The 14,889-nt window shown below is 41.2% G+C and overlaps 1 protein-coding gene across 6 annotated transcripts in view; it reads right to left on the bottom strand.

The window, feature by feature from the left end:
* LRFN2 (leucine rich repeat and fibronectin type III domain containing 2) overlaps positions 1-14,889 on the bottom strand; it is a 2,062,896-nt gene that overhangs the window by 855,122 nt on the left and 1,192,885 nt on the right. For all 6 annotated transcript variants that reach the window (XM_069608743.1, XM_069608745.1, XM_069608741.1 and 3 more), the window contains one exon: positions 10,915-10,986. The gene's annotated coding sequence lies outside the window, so the exon portion shown is untranslated. The remainder of the gene's footprint in view (positions 1-10,914; positions 10,987-14,889) is intronic.

Below are 14,889 nucleotides of genomic sequence, written 5' to 3'. Positions count from 1 at the left end.
AAGCGTGGAATGTGGAGCTGCTTTTCGAGTTTAGATGTCTTTGAGGAACATGTTACAAGAAGATGCTGAAGCAATCTTAAATCTTTTGACAAACAGAAATTTTGCCAAATATTGGGAGGCTATAAATAAAATGGAAGCTCCCCAAAAAGCGCTTCTCTCAGGTTTAGTACCAGAGGCACTATGGATAAAGCATTTTTCAGACTTGTTCGCAAAACAAACTAACAACAGCTACGAATTAGCCGAAGCTAAAAAAGATTGGGAGCTCCAAATTACCGAACAAGATATTCTAACGAATGTACAAAACTTAGTGCTTCAAGAGCCCCAGGTCCTGATGGACTTACCAACTACCCCCTAAAAGAACACCCTGAAGCTTGGTCAAAGTTCTGTTTTAATCTGTTCCAGAACCTACAAAAGTTCCAACTTCGTGGAAGATGGGTATCAAAGTGGCCATATTTAAAAAAGGAGATAGAAGCCAGCCAGGAAACTTCAGACCAATTGCTCTCCTGGACGTACTAGGTTAAATCTTTGCAACGCAGATTTTAAATCATTTGATCAAATGGATAAACAAATCAAAGAACTTTGATATCAGACAAACTGGGTTCGTGAAAGGAGTTGGTTGCTCCTTAAATCTGCTGGTGCTTAACATTTTGAAAATGGAAGCAATTAAGAACAACAAGAAGGTTTACGTAGCATTTGTTGACTTGGCTTGTGCCTTTGACAGTGTGGCTAGACAGATCCTATGGAGAAAACTTGAGCACCAAGATTGCCCAGGAAATCTTCTAACACCAATACACGAATTACATTCAGAAACATTAAGACGCATAAGGCTAAACCAGGCCGGTTTGCTCTCCTCTTCAATCTTAACATCACGAGGGGTTAAGCAGGGCTGCCCGTTGGGGGCAACTCTGTTCAATTTCTTAATTTCCGACGTAGATGAAGCGTTGTCAGAAGTCCGATCCTTTCCTCCTAAAATAAATGAAAGAGCTCTTCATCATATGGCCTATGCTGATGATATGGTTATCTTAGACAAAACACCGATTGGACTGCAGCGAAAGCTAACAGCATTAGAAATCTACATGGAAAGAAACGGACTAACAATTAACCCAACTAAAACCGAGATCTTGACCTTCCAAAATCTAGGGACAAAGAAGAGGAAAAAAGAACCTAAATGGTATATTGGAAACAAGCTAATAGCCCGAGCAACACAGGTCCAGTACTTGGGAGTAACAATCAGCTCAAACATAAATGACGATCCAATGACCCAAAGGATTAGGCGAAATTGTAGAATGCTAACAGCCCTAGGAGCTGTGATTAACAACAACTATGGGAAGTTCAGTCTGAAACCTGCCATGGACATTTACCGAGCCAAAGTGATACCGTCGCTAATATTTGGAGCCGAAACCATGCTTGGATGCTCGCACACAATCTGGCCATGGTGTGAGAATACTTTCTGGTCCAGGATTTTGCGATTACCGAAAGGGGCACCGATCGCGTGCCTTCTGTATAAACCTGGCATGATTTCAATAAATGCCCAAATTCAATGGAGTACTCTAACCTTATACCGGAAAATCATGAAAGCGGATAACTATCCCCAGTTCCGAATCTTAAACTCTGGAGGTTTGGAGCAGAGAAAGTCCATTCTTGGTATGTGGAAGGAATCATGTGCAAAAATTCTAAGGGATTTGGCATCGGATCTGCACACACTAATCCATAACCCAAACAACATTAAAAAAAAAGCTATGGGACCAGGACTGGTTAGAAACATCAGAACAGCGAAGAGCTCATCGCTGCATGAAGAACGCTCCTATAGAAGCACGAGAATGCCAGAAATCTTCCCTTCCAACTATAAAAGAAGATCATTTATGATGTTCCGCTTAAATCTGTATCGACCTAAGGAAAAAATAAACATCTGGAACAAATCTGTAATAACTGATGATGAGTGCCGTTTCTGCAAAAAAGACAAAGAAACACTAAAACATCTCGTCCTTACATGCCCTAAGTTTAATGAAATAAGACAATCCATCCTTAAAAGAGTAAACGTCTTAGCAACATGCCGAAGCATAGAGAAAGCATGGAGTTTACTCCATGAAGGAGACCTCAAACAAGTAACTTTTGCCTTAACATTCTTTTTTGAGGCTATGGAAAAATCTCTAATCAAGGAAGAAAAATAATATGTGAAACTGGAAGGAGGGTTACCTTTCCATTTCCCATCCTTTTACTCTTTCCTTTTCTCTCTTATTCTTTTATTAGCTTTGTTTTCTTGTACGGACAGAAAGAGACTGATGTCTGAGAAACCGTGTTGATTCCTTTCATCCTTTTTTCTTTTTTGTCTCATTCTTTTTGACTTGTTTATCTTTGTCTTTGTTTTTGGAAAAACTGTATTTTAAAAGTTTGTAATGAACTACTAAAATAAAAAAAAATAAAAAAATATATATTATTTGTTATTATTATTGCTTTGGTTAGTAATAATAGTAGTAGTCATAGTTAAATTTGTTGTAGTAGCAGTCCTGTTAGTAGAAATGTGTCCTGGGAATTCTACTGGTTTGATGTTTCTTCTTTCTTTTTCTTTTGATTTTAGCTTTGGTAAATCCGAAGAAAGGATCATTTAAAGGGATAGTGAGGTGTAAGCAACAGGATAACATGTTTAATTATCTTGTTTTAACACCTTCTACTTGACATACACGTTACAAGATAATTGTAAAATGCCCACATAGTAAACATTTCATGCTGTATTGAATCATACCTATATAGTCTATATGCTAATTAACACTTGTGCAATCGATGAAACTGTTGACAGTGAATGTGAAACTTGAACACACGTGTCACAGCTTCCATTATCATTCTATTGTAGATCTGCATTGCGACCTGTTTACTTTTTTAATGTTTGGCATGTCCTCCCCAAATAGCAGGATTTTTGCCCAATGAAACGAGGCAGAAAATACACTGATATTTTGCATCTTAGGTTTCGGAGAAGGTAAAACCTAAACACGTGTGGAATGTGTGCAAGACTTCGACAAACAGATGCAGAATACGTGGTTCAAAAGAATTCCATTTTCAATCGAGAGGATGTTGTCAACCATCCATAGATACTGGCTGGTCAAGGCCCCCAGCGGATGAAATCTCTGTGATTCTACAATGATTCTGATGCATTCATGGCAGTGTGTATACTGGTGGACAGTCTGAATCTGTTTCCAAGAATTTGGAGGATAGCTCAGGGGCAATTTGCTCGCTTAGGAAGCAAGACAAGAGTATGTCATGTCTTCTGATGATACAACAGCAGTTTCAGCATTCAATTGCAAGTGTTTACATCAAACAATGAACAAAATAAAAAGTGCCGCATAAATCTTTCTCTGGCAGCCCATCACAATTCCTCTTATAAGACATTTTACTGGTCCAGCAGTTGTGACTGGTGGGATGAGATGTATACCTGGGAAGATCCATGGTATACATTTACAGTAAGTGGGATATTTTTAAAAATGTTGTTGGTGCAAGTGATGAGATTCACTAGCGCATCTTATCACTTGCACCCAAAAAAAATGTGTCCTATTCACAAGGTACCTTTGAATGTGAACAGAGGATAGCACAGGGGCGACATGCAGGTCTTGGAAGCAAGAGCACGCAGAGCAAAAGAGGTTTGAATCCCAGATCCGTGCTTAGAAACCAAACTCAGGTATTAAGTGTGTTATGAAAAACAATTAAATACATCTAAATTAATAAATGTGCTTTGTAATATATTGGACATTGTATAGTGCCTTTTACCATTGGTATGATTCCAAAGCGCTTTTGGTTGAACGCCCTCGGGGACCCACCAGTCCAGGTAAGTGGAGAGAGTAATGTATTAAAACGTGCTTGGATGCACTCAGTATATGTGCAGCCGGTGTTAAATACGTGGTGAGTAGCTGTGACCTAGTGCTAGGTGTGATGTGGCTGTGTGAGATCAGTGAATGTCTGCAGCATGACCAATGGACTTCGGTATCTGCATTCTGGTGGTGCTGGTGTTTGTGAATGAGTCTATGGGCCTCATTATAAGTTTTCTGGTCCGGAACAAGGGTGCTGGTAAGCAGCGGCCACAGTAGGCAGATCATTAATCGAAGCGCCGGCATCGTTAACAATGTTGCCGGTGCTTCCGAGTCCCCACTCTATGGGAATGGGGACTTACACTTTACCGGCGCCTGACTTCCCGGGCCGCCGGACTTGTAATCTCCCGGTGGCACTGGGAAGTCAGGTGCCGGTAAAATATTACGGGTCTGGCGGCAACCTGCTGGTAGCACTGGCAGGTTTACCGCCAGACAGCTAATGAGGCCCTATGTATGCAGCTAGGCTGATTATAAGGGATATACCTGCGTTCTAAAGACTGTTTGTGCTGCTATCTCACTTATGCTTCTATCCCTCAAATTGGGATAGACATTATTTATTTTTTTTGTAGACATTGCACAAAGACATGCCAATCATGGGACCATCATGATTAAATGCACTTCCAGCATTCACATGAGTCCAGTGAGCTCAGGGCATGCTTCCGGCACTAATATATGCAAGGAGGCTGCCCAGGGCATCATTTGTGCGGCAGGATACACCCCTTGTCCATGCCTCCTTCGTGGATAAAGTAACATGTGAGTTTCTCAATGCAAATCAAGAAATATCCCCTGTCCATATTGTGTTTGCATTACTTTTTGTAAACGTGCCAACAAGTTTTTTTTTTTTAAAGATTATGTTTTTTATTCATCGCAAACAAAGACATACTTTGATTTCTTTGAGAATCTATGACAGGAAAGCTTCTTACCTCTTCTATGTATGCATGCCCTAGCAACAAAAGGTGTGATCTTTTTAACCTAATTCTTACAGCAGCATTTCAACAGCGTAAAATTATCATGAGTTTAACCAGAATCTGTCACCTGAATATTTGAATGTAGTGAAAAAACAGATGATTCAGGTTTTAGCCAAATCTATTCAACGAGACTCAGCACGAAACGGATGCCAAAACATTCTCATGTCCACGTCATATTTGTAGGTGGGAAGAGAGCACACCAAAGCATTATTCATTGTATGTTCATTTTTAGGCATATGAGAAAACTCCCATAATAATTCATAGAGACACTTCACTTTGGTAGATGAGCAGAAAGCACTCCAGAGCTTTTTTGTTATACATTCACTTTCCAGGCAGAGGAGAGAGCACACCAAAGCAATCTTGTGAGCACATCATTTTCATAGGCAGGCAGAGAGCATGTGAATGCATTCTTAGTCACCCGTTTATGTTTAAGGGGAAAGACAAAGTATGGCAAGTAAAATGATCATTTCACAGCTGAATGAGAGACCACACCAAAGAATGTTTAGCACATGTTCATTTTATGGGTGAGTAGCGAGCGCAACAACATATTCTTAAGTGCACACCATTTTTGTAGCTGGAAAGAAAGCATTGGAAAACATGATTAGACACACAATGGGAAGCATTCACAACAAACCACTGTTATTCACACACCATTTTGTGAGGTGTACAGATAGCTCGCCAACACATCCTTAGTCATTCAGTCATGTCATAGGAAGAGGAGAGAGCACACCAAAGCATTTTGAGGTGCACACATTTTTTGTAAGTGGGAAGAGAGCATGCCAATGCATCCTTAATGATATGTCCATTTTATGGGCGGAGAAGAGAGAATGGCAAGGCATTCTTAGGCACACATCAATGTTGTTGGTGAGAAGAGAGCATGCCAAAGTATTCTTAGACACATGTCCATTTAATAAGTGCAACAAAAAATATTATTACGTACACATTCATTTCATAGGCAGAGGATACAGCCCACCAAAGCACTCTTATGCACATGTAATTATGGCAGGTGGGCAGAGAGCAAACCGAGGCATTCATAGTCAAATTGTACTATTATATCGAAAGGAGGACACACAAAAAATCATTATTAGGTGCAACTCATTTTTATAGTTGGGAAGAGAGCACGGCAAAGCATTCATAGGCACACCTGATTTTTCAAGGAAGGACAATAGCATCCACATACTTTCTTAGTCACACCATCATGTAATAAGCAGAGGAGGAGAGAACTCCAACAATGCCTAATCTGTTTATTGTAGTTCAGTTGTGTTATATAAAAATGTTATATCTGAATCTAAAGAAAATGTAGAGGACAGGGCTGTTGCTGTGGGCAGAATGTATCTGTTAGGCATTTTTTTCTCCATTTTTAGCTGCCGCTGTATGGGCCTCATTACGAGTATGGAGGTAGCCATGGTGCTATTACCGCCATGGCTGCCTCCATACCGGGCTCCAGTACCGGGTTCCTTCAGTGGGGAATTACTGGCTCATTCCAACATTGGACGACCCGGTAATTACTCCTTGAAGGAGCCATTCCCCATTCCCTTTTGAGCCCCAATAGGGCTCAATGGGAATGGGGAAGGAGGTAATAACGGCCACATTACTAACGGCCCATTATTAGCTCCCTCTTCCCCTCGTTGGACCCGGAAAGGATGTCTGGTTTTACCAGACGTCTGTTCCGGGTCCCGCAAAGGGAACCTCGTAATAGGCGCTCCCGTAATGAAGGGTGCCGGTCCCGTACTGGCACCCTTCATTACGGGGCGCCAGGGTCATAATGAGGCCCTAAGTCTTTTAGAAGCCCAGATAGCATGTGGATCTGTGTGCTGAGCACGGTAATACATCTTTGGCTGCAGATCTCTACCTCCACAAAGAACAGTGGCATGTGCCTCAAGTGAATCACGTGCATTGGCAAGAAGTATATTCATGCATGCACCATAGATACACTTAAAATCTGTGATTGAGGGGAACGTTCAGGATGAGGAAGTTGAGTTCCCCCCAACCGAGGGGCTACACAGAATAGATATGTTATTAGCTGAGGATGAAAGAGTGCAATACACAAGTGAAGAAAAAGAGGGGATCCAAGAAGATTTCCTAGCACTTGATTCCCTGGAGTCAGAAGGTAATGCAGAACAATTCCCTGATACTCAAGTGAGACACATGCATATCTTCTTTGATTATTCCACACCTAGTGAAAAATAAAGATAAGTAGAGTGCTGGAATTGACAAATGCTTGATTCACCCCCCTTATCAGTGACATTGTACTCAGTGGATCTTCTTCTCCCAATGAAGAGCCACCCAACACTAAGTCTTGTGTTCAAATTCATCCAAAAAAACTCCAGTGCTCAGCCCAACCCATAGATTCTATGTCCCTTGTGATTCCACCTCACTCTGTTTGACTCTATCTAGCAGTGGCAATTCCTTGATTCTTCTATGGTAAGCCCACCCACTGTGACATTGCACTCTCTGGTGCTTCTACCTCAATCAAAGGACAGGCTCCACCAAAACTGTGATGTACACATTCACCCATAAATCCAGACCTTAGTTGATTCTACATCCTGCGTGGGCCATCTCAGTCTATTTGGCACTTCCTTGCAGTGGTGTCCAATCCTGGGTTTCTCTTCTTTATTTAGAAGGTCTAATGGTGACATTGTAGTCTATGGTGGCTGTCCCTCAGTCTATTTGGCCCTACCAACAAGCAGTGCTATGTCATAGTACCACTTTCTCAAACTAGCGGTTCTACCTCAATGTAGTTGGCTCTACCAGTACCAGTACCGGAGATGGCACTTTGACTTGTGTTTCTGGCCTCGCCCATTTATTGTCCTAGTTCACCATGCCATATTATTCACCCTTCTCAGCAAGTAATCTAAACAAAGGTAGGAAGGTCCAGGAGAACGTGCTGCCTCTTTCGGCATGTAGTAGAAATCTCTCAGGCTTGCAGATGTGTGGCACCACAGGCAGTATGTAACTGTATGTCTCATCATGTTATCTCTCCTCTGTTGTCCAAGTAGCATCACACCCTCAATTCAACCAATAGGATCCCATGGTGTGAGTGGGGCTAATGCTGTGGCTCCAATGCTTGATGGTACCACTGATTCAGGCTGTGCTGGGACAGACAATGGCGGTCCAAAATGTATTTTTGCTGGCTGAAAGTCAAGGGTCATTGAGTCACTTCATGTGTGGATGGTAACGAAGTGGAGTCTGACACTCCCTCTTTGCTGCAATCACTGCTCAACAAGGATGCTGCACTAGAGGGGTCTGTGGCACATGAGGAGTGCTTCTCTAGCACATACTTTAGTAATGTGTGCTAGTGCTTGCTCATCGAAGAGGTATCCAAGGCACACTTTCTTGGGTCACTCCAAAAAAGTCTTTCAGAGGTTTAAGATTACCCTGTCTACCCTCTGCCTAACAGTGTCACTCTCTGGAAAGCTGAAGAGCCATCACATGGCTAATGATTTGCAGGTATGTTATGTGTGGCATCAGTTCTGACCCACCCGCTCCCTCTTCATGGAAGACCAAGCCTGCATTGTGCCCACCTCCTGTGTAGGCAAAGGTGCCGTTGGCCCACTCTTCGCCTCCTTAGCAAGCAAATATCTTTCCTCCTGCTCTCCCTTCTCACCATTCTCCCCACATGCCTGTGTGGCTATAACTCACTGCTGCTGCTGGGGTTCCACCACATCCCCATCAATGTCAAGATCTAAATACTGATGCAGGCTTCAGGAACTCCTGCAGTGAATCTGGGAATGCAATCATTGCTGCTAGTCTGCCCCTCTGCCACTGTCACATCCAACAAAGCCACAGTCCCCCATCCCTTAGATTAAACTGATTTCCTCCTCTTATTCAGCGGTTGAGGATTATACCAGCTCCTGCTTTTCTACATCCAGCCCTCCCATGGCACTCCATCCTTAAGAAATGTCTTCTGTGTGTGGTCTAATGTGCCAATATGCAATGAAAGCACTGTGACAAAGAAACACAGACTGAAAGTGATTGAGCATAGGAAGGCTATTCGGGTCTACACAGAAACATATTGAAAAGGAAATGTGCTAGGAAACTTTGTTTAATTTATTTTTTTGTAACACACAGGGAAAACGTTGAGTAAGTATAAAAGGATTTATTTGAGGGCTTTTTAACTTGTTTTCTAAGCAAACAAGGACAACAAGGGGAAGTTAGGAATCAGACACACTGAAACAATGGATAAAACAGGAATCAAGAAACACCAACAAACCATAAGGAACGAACAAACTCTTGCAAACTATCTCCAAAAGTCCCCTGACAAAAGCACAACACAATACCTCCACAACACCAGATACCTTGGTGACGGCCATATTCTTATTTCCCAGTGGCCAAACACATCTTGCAAAGTAAGCAGGAAGAGAGATGGCCCTTTCATAGGCCCTCAAACCATTTTTAGATTCCTTAAGTCCTCTGATTGGCTTGTTGTACCTCTTTACAGAGGCACAGCTCTCCTTATAGGATCATGGAACTCTAAACCCAGCTCAAGACCGAAGCCAAGCTCCACCCATAGGGAATCCCACAGGTATAACACAAGAAGGTCTGACTAGCCTATTGTCTTGGGTATTTGTCTCTTAAATACCTTATGTATTTCAATACCATTTGCAAGACTGTTAATACTCTGGGCCCGATTCTCATCTTGGTGCAGGGAGCGTGCTAAATAGCACGACTCACTGCGCCATTTCTTGACACCCAGGCACCACTGCTATTCTCATGTGGGCCTGGGCATCTTCGCAAAGCACGACAGTGCTTTCGCTGTAATCCGCCTGTTTCTAATGAAAACAGGCGGATTGCAGAATCTCGGCAGCATTTTCGTTAAATAACGAGGGAATTGTTATTTAACAAAAATGCTGCCAAGAACACAGCTCCTATACACCAAAGTGAGAAGCGACAACATTGCAGGATGTTGAAGCTGCTTACTGTGGTGTATAGGGAAGTGTTCATATACACCCGTGTGGTGTACATGAACACTTTAATTTAAAGCGAGCAGCTTCAACGTTGCAACCTGCAACGTTGAAGCTGCTCGCTTTGGTGTAAATGAAAGTGGTTATATACACTCGTGTAGTGTATATGAAAACTTTCATGCACACCAAAGCAAGCAGCTTCAAAATTGCAGCAACGTTGAAGCTGCTTGCTTTGCTGTACATGAAAGTGTCCATTTACCACACAGGTGTATGGACACTTCCATTTACACCAAACAAGGCTTCTTGTGGCACTCCTCCAGTTTAACGGCACCAAAAGGGTACCGTAAATGTGCGCTAGTTTAGTGCCACCAGAATAGACTTCCAAAAAGCCATTTTACGAATGTGGCGGTTGCTAGGTTGCTTTCCAACCCATCGTAGCAACTGACACATGTATTCCGAAAGTGGTGCATTTCTTCCGACCTCATAAGAATGCGCCACCTTCAGAATAGGTCTTAAGTACCAAAAAGGTTGTTAAGCCTTTTAACGTCCTTTTCGGTACTTAACACCTATATTAGAATCGGGCCCTCTATACCTAATATCATGTACTGGTGCAATATCCAGGGATCATATACCCATTTGTTTTAGGTTGAATTCATAATTATTGTTTGGCATATTGACTTATTACTATATGAGAAAACATACACCAACGAGAACACGGTTAATGACAGACTGTAAATAAGTTAAGGGTCACATCGCACAGATATTTCCCTGATGCACCCCTGGTCCACTCCTGAAGAGGGCTATGTGATCAACAAACGTTTACTATGAAGAAATCCACTTACTATTGCCTTAAAGCTAGTAAGTCAGGAGTAAGTCAAGGTTACTCATATAACTCTCTTCAGTTTTAGGTGAAATGTTAAGTCACAATTACGTGTAGTGCATTCTTTGTAAATCAAATATTTATAGTCCATAGGTATAGTTATAGTGAAGAGTGAGTAAGGGTTACTTCTTTGTGAATTCTCCCCGTTTTTGGGAAATGTATTTCTTTAAAGAACATAGAAGAAATTGCACTCAACACAAATAGTGTTGATTAACTAGACGTTAAATGTATTTGCAAATAATTTACAGATAGAGAAACAGTGGTATCCCAATGAAAGCATGTGTTTAAAACATGTTTAAATTTACCTTATAGAAGAGGAGGCTAGCTCAAGGCAACACATGCAGAGGGTCTCTTGGTGCCCATAAGACCTTCATCACCTAAAAAGACAAATATCACATAATCATCAGTTCCAAAAGAAAAGGCACCCAGTAACACAACAGCTGTAGAAGGGCACTTACAACTCCTGTATGAGGATAAACACATAATGTTATGAGAACCTCTTTGCTTCTGTTTGGAAGCATTTACCATTAATGCTGTGGAAGCTGATCACCCATTAAACATTAAAGACAAATTTCGAATACTTTAGCACTATCAATATTCATCGACAAGATCAAAATGTAAACACAAATATTATTGTTTGGATTACATTGTGTTGCCTGACAAAAGAAATACCATTTGTAAGAGTACATTTACTTCATTGAGGTTTGATATCTGCCTACACTATGATACTATACATGCTTAGGACAGGGAGAAGGAGGAAGATCACAGGCATCGTCGGATGTACCCCTGTTTTAGGATTTATGAATCAGGTTGAAGGTAAAAGGAGCACATCTGAGATGCTCAGCACATCTGCTGATAGGCTCCAATGCAAATCTTTGACAATCAGCACCCATGTCTTTCGCCTAGCAAATGATCTTTCAGACTATTAACATCAAAGTACAGGAGCGGTGTTGCAATAACACATCCCTGCCTCACACCATAAAGAATAGGGCATGAAGAGGTAGAATCCCTATTTCTCTCAGAGTTAATAATAGCTGCAGGGTTATGATGGCAATGGGCAACAGCCACGTGTCTGTATCCAGTTCTAATAATACATATGATAGTAATTTCTGACCCAAATTATCAAAGGCCATGGACAAAGCCACAAAAAAAACGGTTGAGGCCTTTATTAGGCCCCATGGTGTTTATTAATTATCCATGAAAGGTTGAGACACAGCTCCATCATCTCCCAAGAGAATTGAATTTGCGATGGCCGAAAATGCCGACTTTTTAATTTATTTATACCCCCCTTACACCACATATATATGTGGGGGGGTATGGTATATTATAGTAGTATGGGAGATATGGGGGTCTACCCGCATATCTATGTGGTGCAAAGAGGGTTTCATTTTTTTTTTAAAGTTGCCATTTTCGGCCGTTGCAATTATGTGTGGTCTCAGTGATCACATAGATCCAACAATAGTAGATGATGTAATATTACGTTGCCCATTAAGAGCGGAGTCTGTAACAGGATGAATGATTTTCTTAACCCTTTTTGAAAATCAGGAATATCGGGCTATTAACCAGGTATCAGGCATAATCTTATGTGTAAGATATTCCCTGTTCCCTTGTTTATATTAATTCGGCCCACATTTCTGACACCTTTTTTATGGAGAGCTCTTGGAGTACTAAATGGTACATGAGCTTAAGTGGGCATAAACCACCAATTGTTTTTTCCACTTCCCCCAAATATTGGTCAACCAAAGCGGTCACATCTTCAACTGTCAAAAATTCACAGTGATACTGAGCACCACAGACCATTAAACAACCATATATGCCATGCAATGTCACCCAGAGTAGCATCATCAAATGACCTGTAAGCAGAATATGTTGCTACAAATAGACAAGTGTCTTGGCTGAACACAGCAGAGATTACATTTCAACAATACAACTACCTCAGTGTATCTTTTACCCCATTCACTATGTTCTATGTTCTTTGTACTCAGATCAAGCTAGTGTAATCGTGATGGAAACTGATGCGTTATCCTTTATGAGTCAAAGTCATTTTATTTATGCTAGCTAACAATTCTTATGAACTGTAAATATTTAGCTTTTGGTTTACAAGATACCTTGTTAGCGCTAATCATATGTTTAATGAATTGGCTTAGGGAAGCCAGAAGCAAGAGACTTAACCAGACCACTGTCATAGTCGCAAAGAATTAAAACACTGATTCAGATGTACGCAACCCCTCCTCATAACATCCCCCAGAATTCACTTTGGTTCAATAAGATTCCATTTCACAGCATGCATTTAGTTAGATGAGATATTAGTGCCTGCTACTTATATACCCAGTCAACGTAGTAACATTGATAGCGTTTAGTGATCAATTTCCGGACTTCATGTCACTCACATGTGCACAACACCTCAATGATCTCAGTATCTAAATGAGTGTGTTATTATGTGTGTGTGTGAATGGGTTATGGGCATTTATTTGGACATGTCTATGTGTTCCTTTGCATATGACCTGCATCTAGAGTAAATGGAGCTTATCATGTTATGTCCTTAGACGGGCATACAGGTTTGCGCTTGCTTTGCAATCTATAATTGTCCTGGGAGAGTAGCTCAGAGGCAACATGCTTGCCTTGGAAACAAGCCGTCACGAACAAGCCGTCACGAAATAACACTGGTTTGATATGCGGGTCCGTGCTTAGAAACCTCTGGGTATTAAGTGCCTTATAAATACGCAACTAAGAGACATATTCCTGTAACAGCGTCTCAATGCCCCCGGGCTGTGTGAGCGTTTTAAAAATGCAAATAAATCAATAAAAAATAAATGGCAGTACTCTGACAAATAATGCTGCACTGAGCATATTAGGCCAACGCCAGGGATTGTGAAGGGCTTACTCAATTATAAGCCACTGTCTGATATAATTAATTTCTAACATACACGCCTGCATGTGGATACAATCTCACTGTCTTTACACATTATGGTGGACCATTGGTTTTGCTACAACCATCGTTTAAAATAATGGATATCTGACACATAAGAAAATATTTTTGGAATTCCACAACAGGAACTGGATGCACACAGATGTCTGCTGGAGTAAATGGCTAGATGCCTGAGAACTTAATGTATGTTCACCTGTTTCACAAAGCCTAGAATCGAAGCAATGCTTGGAACATTTTTTGATATACTCGCCTGCAAAAGCAATACAACATATCTGCTCAAGGGCACACACAGACTTTCTCCCTTGTAAGCTTTGTGAATCAGATCGAAAGTCATAGGGGCAAATCTGAGAAGCTCCCATGGCATCTTTTAATTTGCTCCATTGCAAATCTTTGTGAATCCGTTTTTGGATATTTTGGATGAAGCGTGCATTCAGTAATTCGTGCATTTGAATGTAGAGGATATGGCACAGATGGCATTTGTTTTTCATAGGTTCACATTAGATTTGTGCTCATATGGTAATCGTCATCGGAAGCAAGATGTAATTATCAGAAAATGCACTGCAATGTGAATAGCGCCAGACATTTTGTTTTTCTTCGTGTCTGTTTATGAAAGAAAACCACAGTGGCACTGGCAATGCTTTTTCTTGAAACTCTCTGCATTTGAAATTAGGACACCTGTCCGCATTGATGTGTATTTGTCATGCAAGGCACAGGCTCATCTGGGTGTACAAAGTCAGAATCACAGCAATTACGTCTACACACGCCCACACACAAAATGGCAGCTGAAAGACAGCAGCAGCAATTTCGGATTCTAGGTCTGAATACATCGTTGGCATATTATCAAGAAATCAATCTAAAACTAAATACCGCATACGTCATGGTTCCTTTTCTTTCTGCAACGTAAAGTCTCCCTCACACGAAACTCGATGTTCTCAAATTATCTCATCAAATTAATTGAATTTGTTGTACATGTACATGACTTTTTTTGTTAGTTGAATGTTCTTAGAGAAGCAGATAGTTAGAAAGTGTTAATTAAATTACTGTACTAGAAATTTGGAGATTGGTAGAACTGAGGGTGTGTAACATACAGAGCTGTTTGTGAGAGGGAGAGAGAGAGAGAGAGAAAGAGAGAGAGAGAGAGAGAGAGAGAGAGAGAGAGAGAATACCAACATATATGTATGGCTACAAGAGACAATGGTATGCAGGGGAGGACTGTCAATTGTTCTCCTCGGGGCAAGGACAATGCAGTGGCACATGTTGCAGCAGCCTTAACCCACAATTTTAATTTGAATAAAGTGATTTGCATGGGATCTCACAATGTATAGGTATGGGAAAGAACCTAAGGCTGTGC

Source organism: Ambystoma mexicanum, chromosome 4q (assembly GCF_040938575.1).
Source record: "Ambystoma mexicanum isolate Mex_15411 chromosome 4q, UKY_AmexF1_1, whole genome shotgun sequence".
Lineage (NCBI taxonomy): Eukaryota > Metazoa > Chordata > Amphibia > Caudata > Ambystomatidae > Ambystoma > Ambystoma mexicanum.
This window is presented reverse-complemented; position numbering and strand designations above follow the sequence as displayed.